The sequence below is a fragment of the Dasypus novemcinctus genome, chromosome 5, assembly GCF_030445035.2.
Source record: "Dasypus novemcinctus isolate mDasNov1 chromosome 5, mDasNov1.1.hap2, whole genome shotgun sequence".
In the NCBI taxonomy this organism is placed as follows: domain Eukaryota; kingdom Metazoa; phylum Chordata; class Mammalia; order Cingulata; family Dasypodidae; genus Dasypus; species Dasypus novemcinctus.
The window spans coordinates 167,849,755-167,866,039 of record NC_080677.1 but is presented as its reverse complement, the minus strand read 5'-3'; the positions used below and the strand labels follow the sequence as shown (position 1 = coordinate 167,866,039).

Sequence of the window (16,285 nt, the reverse complement as noted above, 5' to 3'; positions counted from 1 at the left end):
TTAAAATATTACTTAAAATTTCTAAATACTACTTAGAATTATGATTTAAAGATTGGGCAAGGAATTATCAGACTGTGAGTCTTGGTTAAAAAAAAATCTTTTTGGGGACTAGGGAGGCAGAGAATACAATCAAAGTATTACCTTTAAATTACTACAAAGTTAAGTGTGGGGAAAGTATCACTTTTTATAAAGTTGGGGGAAACAAAAAATATTCCACAGTTTGCAGCCATGGGAAAAGGTTTACAACAAATTCTCCGGCATTAAGGACATCAGAAAATGCAGAAGTTCCAAAAGAACTTAAAGTGATTACCTGATGCCCTTGTCACTAAGTTCCAAGTGTTCCAAATAAAAAAATAGACTATGCTACTATAGAGAAGAATTAAAGTAGACTTAACAAAAAGTTCACTGCCAATGTCTTGCCTCTAGTTATGAATATATAAAAAACCTGGGCTTTAGAAAATGTACATCTTCTTCTTTGAATAGGCTATGCATGCTAGCCTGAAGAGAAAGACTGGCTGAAGCTTGGATGCAAGTCTAGAGCACTCTAGCTTATCAGACACTCATTCAGAGCAGGAGCTGGCACTTTTTCTCTAACAGGACAGTCAGGTCATATGGTCCCAGAAGCATGTTAAAAAATGAATGTGGCTGTCTTCCAACCAAACCTTATCCTGCATACACAGGCAGTAAACTGAATTTGGCCGACAGGCCATAGCTGGCCAACCCTAATTTAGAGAGTCTATTGTACTTTTCACTAAATGCCCCAAAACTTACTGAACACGTACCTGTAGGTGTAAAGATGTCTTAACCACCTTCCTAGATATACAGGAGATACCTGGCTACCATCTGAAAAGGAGAGGAGGGCAGGGGACGCGGCTTGACGGAGCCGACCTCTGACAAGCTGGGTGTGAATCAACAGAATGGGAAGGCACCAAAAGAGGAGAGCAAGACCAAGACCCTTCCCGGCACCTGTAAGCACAGTGCTTGCCAGTGGCTGGCTTTTTAGACGCTACGAGAAACGTTAGGCTGGAGAACCTGCCAGGAGAGTGTGAAAAGGATGAAAGCAGATGTGTCAAAGGAGCAAGAAGAGAGGATTTCCAAAAAGGAATTTAGGCAATTTACTGCTTGAAGTCAAGAAGTGTGAAACACCTCAAAACCTCATGTGAGACCACTACCACAAACCCCTGTTGTATGCCCAGGGGTACTCGTCAGGTTCCACATAATAAAACCACAGATGTCATTATTATTAATAATGTAAATTGTGTGTTGAACAATTTTTAAAACTATGTTTTGCTCCTTTGGTCTCAATGACACACTAATAACTAATTTGCTAAACTTGTAAGGAACAAACTCTTGTTAATCATACCAGTTATGGAAAGATATGTTTATATTAAATGGGAAGAAAGGAAAAGAAAATTAAGTAAAACAAAGATTACTGCAAATTCTAAAGAAAAATTCCCAAAGTTTTCATCCCCAAATTAAAACCAGTACATAGTCTTCTAAGTTGATCATTAACTTGCTTATTTTGAATGTTTACAATGCTTTTAAGCTTGTTGTAGAAAAAGGATCTCTTAGTCAAAGTTTGCTTAAATTTGTATGTATAAGTATACATAAAGGAAATCAGGAAAAGTTACAAAATGACCTTCTAGCACTTCATGTTGAACTTTTAACTTTCTAAATTGATTTAAAATGACAAATTCTGGCACTAATTTTTATCAATTTATTTACTCTAAACACTTTTGAACAAGGATCCTGTGGCAGTTTGATATTATTTATGAATTCCCAAAAAAGATATTTATGTTTGTAAACTGGTCTATTCCTCTGGGCATGATGCCCTTTGATTGCTATTAGCTTCAGCTGAGATGTCTTTGATTAAATTAAGATTAGGGCTTTGATTCAACTATGTCATTAGGGTGTGCAGGGTTGAGCCCCCCCACTCCCTTGGTAGGGATAAAACAGACGCTCACATGGAAGTAGATATACAGAGAAGCAGATATGTGAGGAAAGAGAGAAGGCTCCATTAGACATGACAGAGGCCCTGGGAAGAGAGATGAGCCTGATAGTCTACAGCTGACCTTGTGAGGAGAGCAGAGGAGCTGAGCATGGAAAGAAACTAGTCCCAGGGAGAGAGATGAGCCTGATACCAACCTACAGCTGATAGCAGAAAAAGCTGAGACCATGAAGCCTTAAGAAGGAAGGAGGAAGCCTGAAGCCTTGCAGACATTGTCCGCCATCTTGCTTCAACACATGGCAACAGACTTTGGGTGAGAAAGTCCTCTTTTGGGACCTTGAGTTGGACTAAGACCTGGTAACTCTTAAGTTTCTACCCCAAATAAATACCCTTTATAAAAGCCAACAGATTTCTGGTACTTTGCATCAGCACCCCTTTGGCTGATAAATACAGACCCTAACATAAAGATCTGCAGCAGGACGGATCCATGCAGCAAATTTGTTAATATACTAATATTGAATGTACATCATATTCACACAGCAACCTTAAACAGAAAGTTAAGAATTCCATTCAGTTGAGAGTTATTTACAACCTTTAAGACAAAATATTTTAGTGAGTTAGGTAGTACAACAGCCATATTTTTCTCATTGCACATAATGGAAATGATCCAATTATAAAGTATGAAGTCAATGGCACTCTCATGAAATGAATAAAGAATGTGAAGAGGATTCCAACCCTCAGATTTCCCATTTCCAGTGTTTAAATGTCAACAGCATTTAGGTGACATGTTTAGTAGTATACTTTCCCCACCTAATTACCTACATACCCATAGTTTTTTGAATACTGTCAAGCCTAATAGAAGGTACAGAAAATCCTAAACTGTGCCCTTAAGGTTAGGGTTAGGGAAGAGAAAGAAAATACCCTACTATGGGTTTGTTTCTGTGAAATTATCTTAAGAAAATTACCTTCTAAAATAAAGTTCAAACATTTACTAGCTCCCTCCTCCCAAGAAAAAGCCCCCTGAATAAGTAAAGAGATTCCAGTTATGTAATTCTACATTATCCAAGTCAGTAGAGATAACTGAATGTATTTTCTTACTTTTGTCCCTAACTATATCATTTAGAGGCATATTTCCATGTGTACCGAATCTAAAATTCTTCTTGGGATGCTCAGCAGAAAAAGATCCTAAGCATTAGTCAAATATTTAAAAACATCTTTAGTTAGCTATGTAAGCTCCGATTTACCACCAAATTTATTCTTACCATAAAAATAGTTCTCTAGAGTAATCTGATCTAATCAGATGTTTTTATCAGAAGAATGACAGAGGAAACAAATTTCTATTCAGCCAACTTACTGGTCAACAGGGACTGCTGAACAATACAGGATTTAAATGTCTCTAACTTTAGCCAGCTTTACTAAATCAGCAAAGTAACACTGAAGGGAAGAAAAAAAACAAGCTGTAATGGGACTATCCAATACCCTACAATCATGAAACAAATACCCCTTTCCCATGTAGCTTTGTCTGTATTATCAGTATAACTACACTCACCGCACACCATAAACCTTCTAAAATGTAACATTAGCTATCTTAAACACTTACTGAAATACCAGTCCAGTCTTTAGTTAGTTGGCTAAGTATAAGCAGTACATTACTGAAAAGCAGTTTGCTTTTCATACATTTCATCATTATCAAAGCAATCTGCTGCCATGAGCAATGATCCTCTGAGAACCTTAACTTGAGACGTGATCACACTCACGGGAACTAACTCAGGAGTGAACACACTCATGTGAATTAGCCAGGAGTGATGACGCTCATGTAAACTAACCGGAAGTAAACACCCTTGTGAACTAAGTGGGAGTTATCACACTAACGTGAATTAAGTCAGGAGTAATCACGTTCATGTGAACTAACTCCCAAGTGATCAGGCTCACATGAACTAACGTCAGTGATCACGCTCATGTGAACTCACCAGGAGTGACTACTCACATGATTATACCCACAAAAATGGCATTTGAGCTTATAGACAACATTCATAGTGCTACTGAGAGACCCTCCCAATTAACAAAAAGTAAATTTGGAAACAGTAAAATTAACTTGCATATCATTTGCCTTGAGGATGTAAGTGAAATTTGATTTTAAAATCACAATGTTTCATATGACTGCTCAATAACTACAGTTATGAAAATGACTGGGGAAATAATATGAAACAGATGTAAGTCAATTATCAAATGTTCCCAAAATATACAGCTGCATCAGCAGGGAGGTGAGAGCTGGAAAAAAGAAAGCATAGCCCTTTGCAGTTCTTCCTCCAGAAAAAGCCCAAATCACCAATGGAAACATGGCAGAAGGAGGAAGTCTTGATGAATATGGTCTACATCACATTGTGCTCATTATAACTGCCACCCCCACCCCGTAACTGTCCAGCTCCCTGAATGATCCTTCCAGCCTGCCCCAGAATTCATTGCTCAGGCCCAGTCCGTACCTTGGGTAAGGGCTCCCCTATGCATCTGGGATGCTATTTACATTCCGTCCTAGGAGAGCAGAGAAATTGCTTTCTCATCCCAGATGAGAAACTAATGTATTTCATTACGAAACAGCAAATGAAAGCCACACTCTTCAGGCACATGTATGCCTACATTACTCAAGGAAAGTGACAGACTTTTAAAAATAGTATCATTTGGAGAGCTGATGTGGCTCAAGCAGTTGGGCACCCACCTACCAAATGGGAGGTCCCAGGTTCAGTTCCTGGTGCCTCATAAAGAGAAGCAAGCTGATACGATGGGCTAGTGTGGTGAGCTGACAGAAAGAGATCATCCAACGAAGACACAATGTGACATACACAATAGCCAGGGACTGGAGGTGGCTCAAGCGACTGGGTGAGCCCCTCCCACATGTGAGGTCCTGGGCTTGGTGCTCAGGGCCTCCTAAAAAAAGAAGACAACCAGACAGAGCACACAAGGAACAGACAGAGAGCAGAGAGTGAGTGTAAATGGCGGGGGAGGGGGGGAATGAATGAAAAAATAATCTTAAAAAAAGGTACTATTTAATATTAGACAATTATGAACTGAGTAAAAGGTTTAATCAATTTGATAGTCAAAAAGTTCCCCCTTATTTCTAAGCAAAGCCTCTTCCTATCATTTGAATTAACTTACGCTGTTAAATCTCCTGGGCCCTGAGCACTGAATGGGGTGATGGTCTTGCCGTTCTTGGCCCTTCCAAGGGGAGACACCTAAGGCCTTGTCCCGCTGATGCCAGGCTTGTCCAGGAACTGAGAGGGGATGGCACTGCCAGCTCCGAGCAGGCGTCCTCCGTGCAGTGTGAGGCTCTGCAGATGCCTTGCTCTTTTCTCTCTGTGTATTCCAGACATAGGCTGCTCTTTAGCCCAGCCTTAGAACCAGGAGGGATGGGGGAAACCAGCCACCCACAAGGAGACTGGGGTAGTGTGTGCATGGGGAGGGAAGGTGGTGTGTGGCGGTGGTTGTAAGAGCAGCTGCCCCAGTTTGGGCAAAAAGAGTGCGAACTTCAGAGTTTAAATCTCACAGGATGGCTTTGTGGAATACTTTTCAGCCTATCGCCCTCAAGGCCCCTAACTGAATTCTAGAGGGACTGTTACTGCAGCAAACTGGCCAAAGTTTTAAAACGATTTGACCGACTACAAAATAGTCACAGTACTCAAAGGGAACACACCACTAGCTTAACTCTGGGTGGCTGAAGGTTAGACCAAAATGTGCTAAGTAGTTAGGAAACAACTTGAGGTTAAAAATTCAGAAAGAAAAATAAAAGCCATTCACGACATTACTCAAAAAAGATGGAAAGGATGCAGGCGTGCATTATGGATAAACAAACTGTGGCACGTACACATGATGGAATATTCTTCAGCTATAAGAAGAAAGGAAGTAGTGGAACATGTAACAACATGGATGAAGCTGGAGGACAGGATGTTGAGTAAAGCAAGCCAGGCACAAAAGGACAAATACTGAATGACATCATTATTATGAAATTAACAAAATGAGCAAACTCATGGAGTTACAGCTAGAATATAGGTCACCAGAAAAAGGAATGAGGTCAGAGCATGGAGAGCTGAACTATAATCTGTGCAGAACTGGTGACTGCACATCACAGTGTTGTAAGCAGCAGTGCTATACAGGTGTGACAGTGGTGGGGAGGGTAAGTCCAAGGCTTTGTCTCACTAGAAGCTAAAAATGAAATATGGGCACAGTGAGCCCTCCTGTGAAAAATGACTGTGGTTAATCATGCACATCTAAGAATGCTTTCCTCTAAGACAGAACAAATGTATGTTAATGTTACAAGAGGCTAATAATATCAGTGATATTTGGGCAAAAGATAACCAAAGCAAACTATGGACAGTAGTGAATAGTAATGTATTAATAACCTTCCATCAATTAAAAAAAATGGATGTATACTAAGTGAAAGAAGCTAGATAAAAAGCCTACACATTGTTAGACTCCGTCTATATAACATGTAAATACAAATGAAATGATAGAGATGGTAATAGATTAGCAGTTATATATGGCAGGAGGCCAGAGAGATGGAGGTGACTACTAAGAGGTAGGGATTTATTTTTATTGCTTTTTTTTAAATAAGGAAAATGTTCTACTATTGATTAAAGTGATGAATGCACAAGCCTGTGATTATATCAAATGTCATTGATTGTACACTTAAGATGGACTGTAGAGTTTATGAATGTTTCAATAAAATTTATTAAAAAATCCATTCAAATAATTGAAGATTGTTGGTATTAATATCTGTAGACTTTGACCCAAGCTTCTCAAATAGTTAAAATAACAGGTTAATTTTAGTGTTTTCTGTTGTTAGTCTTCTTTGAGAAGAGAGGTATTTTAAGGTTACAGGACAAGAAACAAATATCTTAGGCTCTTACATTCATTTCCTTTCTGTAGTAGATAAGGCATAACTTCTAAACATGAGCACAAACTCCAAAATTCAGCTAAGAGAAACAGATGGATGGGATGACTAATCTGCATTCAGGCATAGGAAAACTCTATTACAAATTGCCTGGTTATGAATTTAATTTTATTCCAAGTGCCATGAATTTTACCCAATACTTAAAGATATACAAAGCTGACTTTTTTTCACAACAAAGTATTTAAAGAATTATTTTACTTCTCTTTTTAAACACTGCTATTACATGTAGAGTAACATATTAATGGTAAAGTAGAATTGTCCTATTTTAGGCACCTAAACACCAGGGCTCAAGTACTAAAATTTCAGTGGTCTTCCTAACATTACAGCAAAAAGCAGTGCATAAAAGAAGCCTGTTTCCACAGGAATAATCTATCTAGTCTCCCAGGAACAGTATCACTGTTAGAAAATTGTTAGCTCACATAGGAAGAGTTAAATATTTGGTTTTTACTTTGCATTAACTTCAGATTCTTTGTATATTTTGCATCTAAACTTTAACGTGCTTTTGTGTGTTCTTAGGAAAACTGCTTTATCATAGGAAAGGCTGAAGGTGATATTCTGCACACAGAGTCCTTCTCTAACCATAAAAGACAAAAAGGGATGTAAAACTCATCTCCCACAACTTCAAAAGAAAGTTTGAAACGGATTACCAAGGAAATAGTCACTGATCTTCCAAAGAATGGAACTCCATGCATTTCTGCTCCCCTTAACACCAATATAACTTTCCTCTCCAGGATGGCTCCACGCCATTTCTGCAACTTCACTTCCTACGACACTTATGTCAAGAAGTACAATTTCAGTTTTGTTGTTTGAGAGACATGGTTAGTAAAAGAGAAGAGACCACGTCATCTAAATGAGACAGAAAAAATGATATACGAAACATGGCAGACAGTTAAAAATTAGAAAAAAATCTAAGATGTTATAAAAGGTCAATCTTAAGCTATACAACCTGTTCATAAAAGTAAATCAAAACATTTATTTTTATTGTTGATTTCAAACAAAACCGACTTGTGAAAATCTCTTCACAAGAAGCCTACAAAATTTATTCGATGATTCCCCATAGATCAGGAAGAGGGTTCCAATTAAGTTAAAAAGATAATTTCTGGGCAGTGGACACCTCAAATATGAAGTAATAACTTCATTAAGTAAATAGTTCAACACTCAAATTGAAAATCATGACTTTTTAAAAAACTGCAGTGTCCTTTTAAAATATATATGTACTTAATTACTTAGAGCCCTAAAAGTAAATCATTCACCTCAAAAGGAAAAACCAAAACAGATAGTTAAAAGGTTATTTCTCTGAATAGGAACAATTTTCTTATCAATTCTCGACCCGTGAACATAAACCTTAAAATATGAGAGTGGACAGGTGCTGTGGCAATGCTTTATATTCATCAAAGTTGGTTGTTTCTATTCAATAATTTGGGGAAAGAACCCATTTCATCAGGTAGAATAATTAAAACTAGTTCTGCTATTTGTTTCTGCATAGCATACAGCATACAGCATGAGTCATCTGCTAGTTCAGATTCCTTTCATGATTCATACACTTTGGGATCTATTGAATTCTCGTGGGCAAGATGACTGAATTTAAATGTATATATATGGTTCTATATCTAAGTTAGTGGACAGGGTTGAAGGGAGGGGCTGGGTGGAGAGGGGTGAGGAGGTGACAGAGGAACAAGGGCCTACAGGAGGGAAGGAGGCATTCCTGGGGCACCTGAGGCACGCCCGCCTCCAGCAGAGGGAGCAGCCACAGGGAAAGGTCAGGGAGGTGACACAAATGGTCGGTAGGGCATGTTGGGGTTCTGAAGACTTGGGCTTGCTGCTAGGTGAAGGGGAGCCCTGGCAGGATTTTAGCATTAGAGGGACAGGATGATCCACATTTTAACAGGATTGTGCTGGCTGCTGAATTGGGAAGATTAACTACAGTTTTGCAAGGACAAAGGTATGGTGCTCAGTAAGAGGCTACTGCAATTATTTAGGTGAAAGATTTCTCCAACTGTATCTTTCAATTCTTTAAGTTTGTTTTTTTTTTTTTTTTTGTCTTCTAAATGCTCTTTCCTCATAGCCTCCAGTTTCATCAATGGAATACCTTCTTTTATGGTGCTTGGGCAGTCTTTTGATTTCTTCTCTTGACCTGGTCAATTTGCACAAAGAAAAATCCTTGGTCTCCTGTACTCAGTCTTCACAACTGAGTTTCTACTAGCCCACTCCCATCACCTTCTACTGCCCATGAATGGTATCCTCTTGGTTGCTTGCCAGGCTGTTCCCCGACCCCCACCCCAAAAGGTTTTCTGACCCTCAGCTCTGACACCCAGTGGCCAGGTCTTTCTTCATGAGAAAAGTGGGGAGGTTCTGACTGGGAAGTCATTACCTTAATTTTTATCTCAATTTTTACCACAAGTTCATCACTGTAACCTTTTGTTCTTTTTTCTATATATGAAAAAGGGTACAAATAAAAATCAGACATTGATGGTATTACAATGAAGGCTATTAAAATTGGAAGACTTAAGTTTGATGACTATAATGGTAGGAAGCTGTATGTATCTCCAGAAAAGTATGTTCTTAAAGTTAGTTGATTCCTGGGTGTGGACCTACTGGTCATAGGATCTTTTGGTGAGTAGGATCTTTTTCTGTTTTTTCCTTTTTTTTCTTTTTCATGTGAGCAGGATCTTAAGATGTGACCCACCACCTCATTCAGGGTGTGTCTTAATCCTCTTCCTGGAGTCCTTTATAAGAAAATGAAATTCAGACAGAAAGAGAGCCACTGAAGCATGAAGCAACGAAACTCAGAAGAGAAGGGAAGACCAGCAGATACTGCCCTATATCTAGCCATGTGACAGAGGAGTCCCAGACTGCTGGCAGCCACTCCTTAGGGAGAAAGCATAGCCTGATGATGCCTTGATTTGAATATTTTTTTTCTCAGCTTCAAAACGTAAGCTTGAAAGCTAATAAATTCCCACTAAAAATGAGCCTACTCATTTTGCAGTATCTTCTTTTGGCAGTAAAGCAAACTAGAACAATGAAAGAGGATTAAAGACAATATGAAATTCTTGAAGATTTTTAAAAGGATGTGACTGTATCTGCTTTTTGAAAGATTACTTAGAGGGAAGCGGATGTGGCTCAAGTGACTGAGCTCCTGCCTACCACATGGGAAGTCCGGGTTCAGTTTGTGGTGGCTCCTAAAGATGAGATGGTCAGCGAACTGACACGACAGGCAGGCATAACAAGCTGATGCAACAAGAAAACAAGGAAACATACTGAGAGACACAACAAAGCAGGGAGTGGAGGTGGCTAAGATGATTAGGCTCCTCCCTGTCATTGGAGGTCCCAGGTTAGATTCCCAGGGCTCCCTAAAAAGACAACAACCAGCACACAACACAGACACAGCAAATGCAAATGAGGAGGTGGGGAGAAATAAATAAATGAAACAATTTTTTAAAAAAAGAGTACTTAGAAACAAAACAATTTATTGAAGCCAGTAAGTAATTTTAAAATAAATGAGGAAGTAAGAAAACTTGGAATGTTTACTTCCACAGAGAAAATGATGTAGATTCTGGCAGACATGCCAAGGAAGGTTAACTAGCAAATGATATGATACTGAGTTACCAAAAGAAGGAGGGTATTTAAATAATTCTTTCTCATATTATATCTAAGGAAATTTTAGTTGTAAAGAACTTTTAAAATGGTGACAGATTGGTGATAACTACTAGAATCTTTATTTAAAAGACATCCTACACATAAAACAACAATAAGAACAGCAACAAAAAAACAAAACAAAACAGGTGCCACAATAAATTTAAGGAAATCCTGAAACATTTACCACACAGCACTTAATGTGGGAAAGTGCTTTAGGCTTAAAACTAGATGAGTATAGTTCACATTACTGTATTACGGTCAGAAAGATTCCATTAAAGATCTTTTACTCAATCCCTAAACTTTCTGTGGGTCATATACCTATAACTGAAACACAGAAGAACAATTATCTAAGCTTAGGTAACAATAATGTCCTTAGTAAGATGACTATGAAGATTGTTTATAATTTATGAGATTCTATTACTATGTATTTACTCTACTTCCTTGTCTGTTACTTAAAATCTTACAAAAACATTTTTAAGAAGGAAAATTTAACTGTTTGATAAATACCTTTCAAAAATTAACATGATAATTATAATTCAATCACTACATTATCTATAAGTAAAAAAGATCAATAGTTCTGTATACACGCAAAAGAATTGAAAGCAGGGACTTAAACAGATACTTGCACAGATGCTCATAACAGCATTATTCACAATAGCCAAAAACTGGGAGCAACACAAGTGTCTGTCAACCGCAACATGGATAAAGAAAAGGTGGTAGATAGATACAGATATAGAGATATATAATGGAATATTATTGAGCTGTAAAAAGGAATGGAGACCTGAAACGTGACATTGATGAACCTTGAAGACATCATGTTGATGGAAATAAGTCAGACACAAAGGAAAATATTGTACAATCTTATTGATATGAAATAATTAGAATAAGCAAATTCAGAGAGGCAGAAACTAGAATATAGGTTCCAAGGGCCAGGGTGGGGGTAGAGAATGAGAAATTATTGCATAAATTGTACAGAATTTCTATTTGGGATGATGGAAAAGTTTTGGTAATGAACGCTGGCTACGGTAGCACAACATTGTGTACATAATTAACAGAATTGAATTATATATTTGAATATAGATAAAGGGAAAATTTTAGGTTGTATATATGTTACTAAAACCCATAGGACTGTAACACATAAACAGCAAACTCTACAGAAAACCATGGACTAGTTAGTATTACAATTATAAAGATTTTTTTTTTTAATCAGTAGCAATGAATGTACCACACTAATGCAAGGTGTTAATAATAGGTGGTATATATTGGAACTCTATTTTATGCATGATTTTCCTGTAAACCTACATCTTCTCTAATAAAAATATAAATATATATAACCTGAGTTCAGGTTTTAAATTAAGAGAGATAAAGGCATATATATAATCAAATGTGATATATGAAACTGAACTGGATCCTTATATGGGGAAAAAAAAAAAACCTGTAAAAAGCATTTTTGGATCATTTGCAGAGTTGATTATTATTTGGTACACTGTTTGATGGTTATGTTTTTTATCACACTTTCTGTATTTTAAAATTTCACAATGTATACACATTACTTTTTTTTTTTTTAAGATTTATTTCTCTCCCCTTTCCCCCTGTCCCGGTTGTCTGTTCTCTGTGTCTATTTGCTGCATCTTCTTCTTTGTCCGCTTCTGTTGCTGTCAGCGGCACGGGAATCTGTTTCTTTTTGTTGAATCATCTTGCTGCGTCAGCTCTCTGTGTGGGCGGTGCCATTCTTAGGCAGGCTGCACTTTCTTTCACGCTGGGTGGCTCTCCTTATGGGGTGCACTCCTTGTGTGCGGGGTTCCCATACGCGGGGGACACCCCTGCGTGGCACAGTACTCCTTACGCGCATCACCACTACGCATGGGCCAGCTCCATGAGGGTCAAGGAGGCCCGGGGTTTGAACCGTGGACCTCCCACGTGATAGATGGACGCCCTAACTATTGGGCCAAGTCCGCTTCCCACATATTACTTTTGCAATTGGAAAATCATATGCGCTATTAAAAAAGTCCAGTGCTAGGTAAACTACTCATTTTTCAAACTAAGTCTATTATTTCAAGGATGAAAACTGACATGGGTCAATAGCTTCAAGTTCTAAAGGAAATGAGATTGGAAATAAGGAGAAGGGTGGTAAAGAAAAGAAGAAAAAACTCAGTAAGAAAATTAAGTTAAATAAATTTATAAAAATTTAATTTACCATAAAACTGAAGTTGACATATCAAAGAATTTTTTTTCCTGGAAAAGTCTCCACCAGAGAAAGGTTATGTTTCCTAAGAAAAGGCTAAAAACCCTGGGAGCTGAGGGAAGCTGCATGTTGGAATGGGATTTGGAATCATCATAATGGGAGGAAAACACTTGAAGGAAAAAGTTACTTTTAATTTTTATACCAGCATATGGCATGACTACTACTGGCTACAAATGGTTTTCTTTACCTAAGAAAACTTGTAAATGAAAAGGTAACTTTTTTTCTAGACCCACTGATGACACATATGCTTTGTCTAAGAGCTCTTTTTCCATTCTCCTGGAGAATGTTTCAATTTCTACCTTTAAATTGTCAAACATTACTTAGCCAGATGAATAAGTGTACAGATGAAGAACAAATGTTTGATCTTATTGAGAAAAACAAAGCCACACTTTCAGAAAAGCAAATGGGATATGCATTTAATGTACTTCCACAGTTTCAAAAGCAGAAGACAAGCTTGTTAAAAAATGCTGACTATGTCAGAGATCACCCCCAATTCCTTAGTCTTTGTAATTTAACTAGAAATAAAGTAGGTAAGTGAATGACAACACCCTGGTGAGTGTACTGTACATCATACAGCAGTTTGCTGTTAAAGCCCGTGACCCTCTAGTAAAAGCGCTAGTGACAGAAGCATGGAGAAGACTGGAAAGGTTTGATATTAATATGCTGTAGGGAAACGGACTTGGCCCAGTGGTTAGGGCATCCGTCTACCACATGGGAGGTCCGCGGTTCAAACCCCAGGCCTCCTTGACCCGTGTGGAGCTGGCCCATGCGCAGTGCTGATGCGTGCAAGGAGTGCCCTGCCACGCAGGGGTGTCCCCCGCGTAGGGGAGCCTCGCGCGCAAGGAGTGTGCCCCGTAAGGAAAGCCATCCAGTGTGAAAGGAAGTGCCTGCCCAGGAATGGCGCCGCCCACACTTCCTGTGCCGCCGACGACAACAGAAGCAGACAAAGAAACAAGACGCAGCAAATAGACACAGAGAACAGACAACTGGGGGAGGGGGGGATTTAAATAAATAAATCTTTAAAAAAAAAAAAATGCTGTCAACATTTTCCTGTTGCCTAGCTGATCATCATTTGCATTTTAGTCCATTAATGGGAAAAACCATTGACATTGTACCTAGGGACTTGTAAACCATAAGGACTTAAGGTCCTTGTCTGTTTTGATGGTCAGCACTTCCTCTTTTCACACACACACAAATCACAACGTTTTCAAGAACGATAAGTGACCAAAGTAGAACTTCTTTTTGATACCAGATTCTTCCCAGGTCAACGTTTCAAGAAAAATAGTATAGTTTCCTCAAAAAGTTAAACATACTTGGTCTATACCAGTGTCTACATTTTCATAGTTTTGAATTTATTATAAAGGATAAAAAGAGGCTAATTGAAATGACTGAAATGATCCTCTCAGTGATCACCCTGCTAGCTCTTTAAAATTGTTTTAGCATTGGGACCCTATGAAAGCCCTGAAGAGAAAAGACAACTTAAATCAACCAAATTATTGATGTTAGAAGAACAGACCACACAACAAGCACTGGCGGTGTGGGAGCAATGGAAAAGATGGAAAGTAGAAATTCAGATTGGATTTTAAAAATTGCTTCAGTTCTGCACAAACATTTGGACAAGGATACACCAATAGAATTACTGAAGATAATTCAAACACTGATTTTTCTGCATTTTCAAAGTAAAGAGCTTTTGTGAAATTCAGAGAATTATGGCTTAGTTATTTGAAAATTAGGGTCACACTGAGTGAGATTTCCATCCTGGTCCATGCTATTTCCATGCTTCCTTCCCCTCACCTAATCCCAAACCGAAACAGTTTTACCCCAGCGTGACCTAAATGATCTGAATGTTCTTGCCGCTTCTGTTTTAAGATGTTTTCAATATGATCCTATGAATCTGGATAGTATTATGGGGAAACAGCTGAACTTACCACAAAACTTAGATCAACTATGGTCAACACTCTGGACTGGTGATGGAAGGAACTCAAATCTAAAAAAGGAGACTGGTTTGCTAGGTCACTTCTTGAAGAAACAATTGCTACTTCACAGTATTTATGGATAAAATTATTTTCACAAATGATGCAGGGATTGCATCTTTTATTTCTAGAGCTAATCAGTACTTTGCTAGTGGATAGGATAGTCTCATTGGTTATTTAGCAGATTGTAAAGACCCATCCTTTTTCAATCTCGACTATTATACGTCCATTCAGCTCCTTGAACCATGATCTACCTCAAAGAGATGCATTTTTTTTTTGAATTTGCATTTAACACCTTAATTTTTACTTCAGTATATTAGATTCTGTCATGTAAGTGTTTCTTAGCTTTTCTTCAGCCATCCTTGAATATTTTCCAGAAATCTGCTAAAGGCAATTTTTAAGATCAAATTCTTAGCCAAACTGGATTCTCAACTTTAACTTTTACCTTCACTTCTAAATATAAGGGTCTGATTTTGTCTTACTGAGTTCAATAAAGCAGCCTACTTAGAAGGCCCTGAGTTTCGAGTCCACAGTCACATGACCATTACTGTCAACAAGTTTAACAAAGATACTGGCAGCATGAACAGAGCAGCACATCAGCAGGGTTAGGAAATGTTAGCAGGGATATGAGGAGGAATGAGTTGTGTAAAAGCCTTGGTTCTAACATCTTATTACCACATGACAGATTTTGAGTATGTCTGGATAAAAGGAAAAAACCTCTTCCTTTTTTCTATAGAAGCCATAGTATAATTTTAGGAAAACTACCAGAAATGCACTTGGAATCAATACGCAGATAGTTGGACCAAGAGCTGAAAATACTGCTTTGGAATTTTTGGATTCAAGAACTTTTTGTAGAAACATCCCTCATTTAAAAGGAAAATCTGCCATGAAAAAAAGACAGCTGGAAATTCTGGGCTATCAAGTAATTCTGATACCTCATTTGAATGGAACTCTAGGGAATTATCAACAAAGGATGCTCGATGGACTACCTCAGAATTCTAATTTTTATTGAAAACTTGTTATCATTGTGTGTCACATTCAGACATGTTTTAATTAAGCGGCCTAATTCAATGAAAAACCAGTGTAGAACTGACTGATTTCAAGGTCATTTGAATACCTCTCTTACAATAAATAGACATTTAAAAACGGAATACTTTATCATCTGGTTTGGAAATTGCTTAACATTCCTAATATAAAACAGATGTAACTTTTTAAAAATTAGAGCAAAATAAACACTACTCCCATTACATGCAAGAGCTCAGACCTTTGTTCTTCTTGATATAAAATACATCAGTACCAAGATATGGATAAAGGAGCTTGAGTATCTTCAGTGTCAGCCATGAGACTAACTGGGTAGCATTGTGAAATTTTATGTGATATTTTTTGGCACTACATAAATACAAATTATTCCAAAAATTCATTCTCTATATATTTGAATGCCACTGAATTAAAAGAAATTAATAGAAATAAACTGCTACTATTTGATGAACTATAAATCTGTTTTTTTCCATTTTATTTTAAATATGTAGTTAATATTA

General features: G+C 37.8%; 1 protein-coding gene and 1 pseudogene across 5 annotated transcripts in view; one reads left to right on the top strand and one right to left on the bottom strand.

Annotated features, from left to right (window-relative positions):
- Window positions 1-16,285, bottom strand: part of MINDY3 (MINDY lysine 48 deubiquitinase 3) — a 113,223-nt gene that overhangs the window by 29,163 nt on the left and 67,775 nt on the right. The window lies entirely within an intron of this gene.
- LOC139439004 (FAST kinase domain-containing protein 1, mitochondrial-like) lies at window positions 9,374-15,844 on the top strand (annotated as a pseudogene).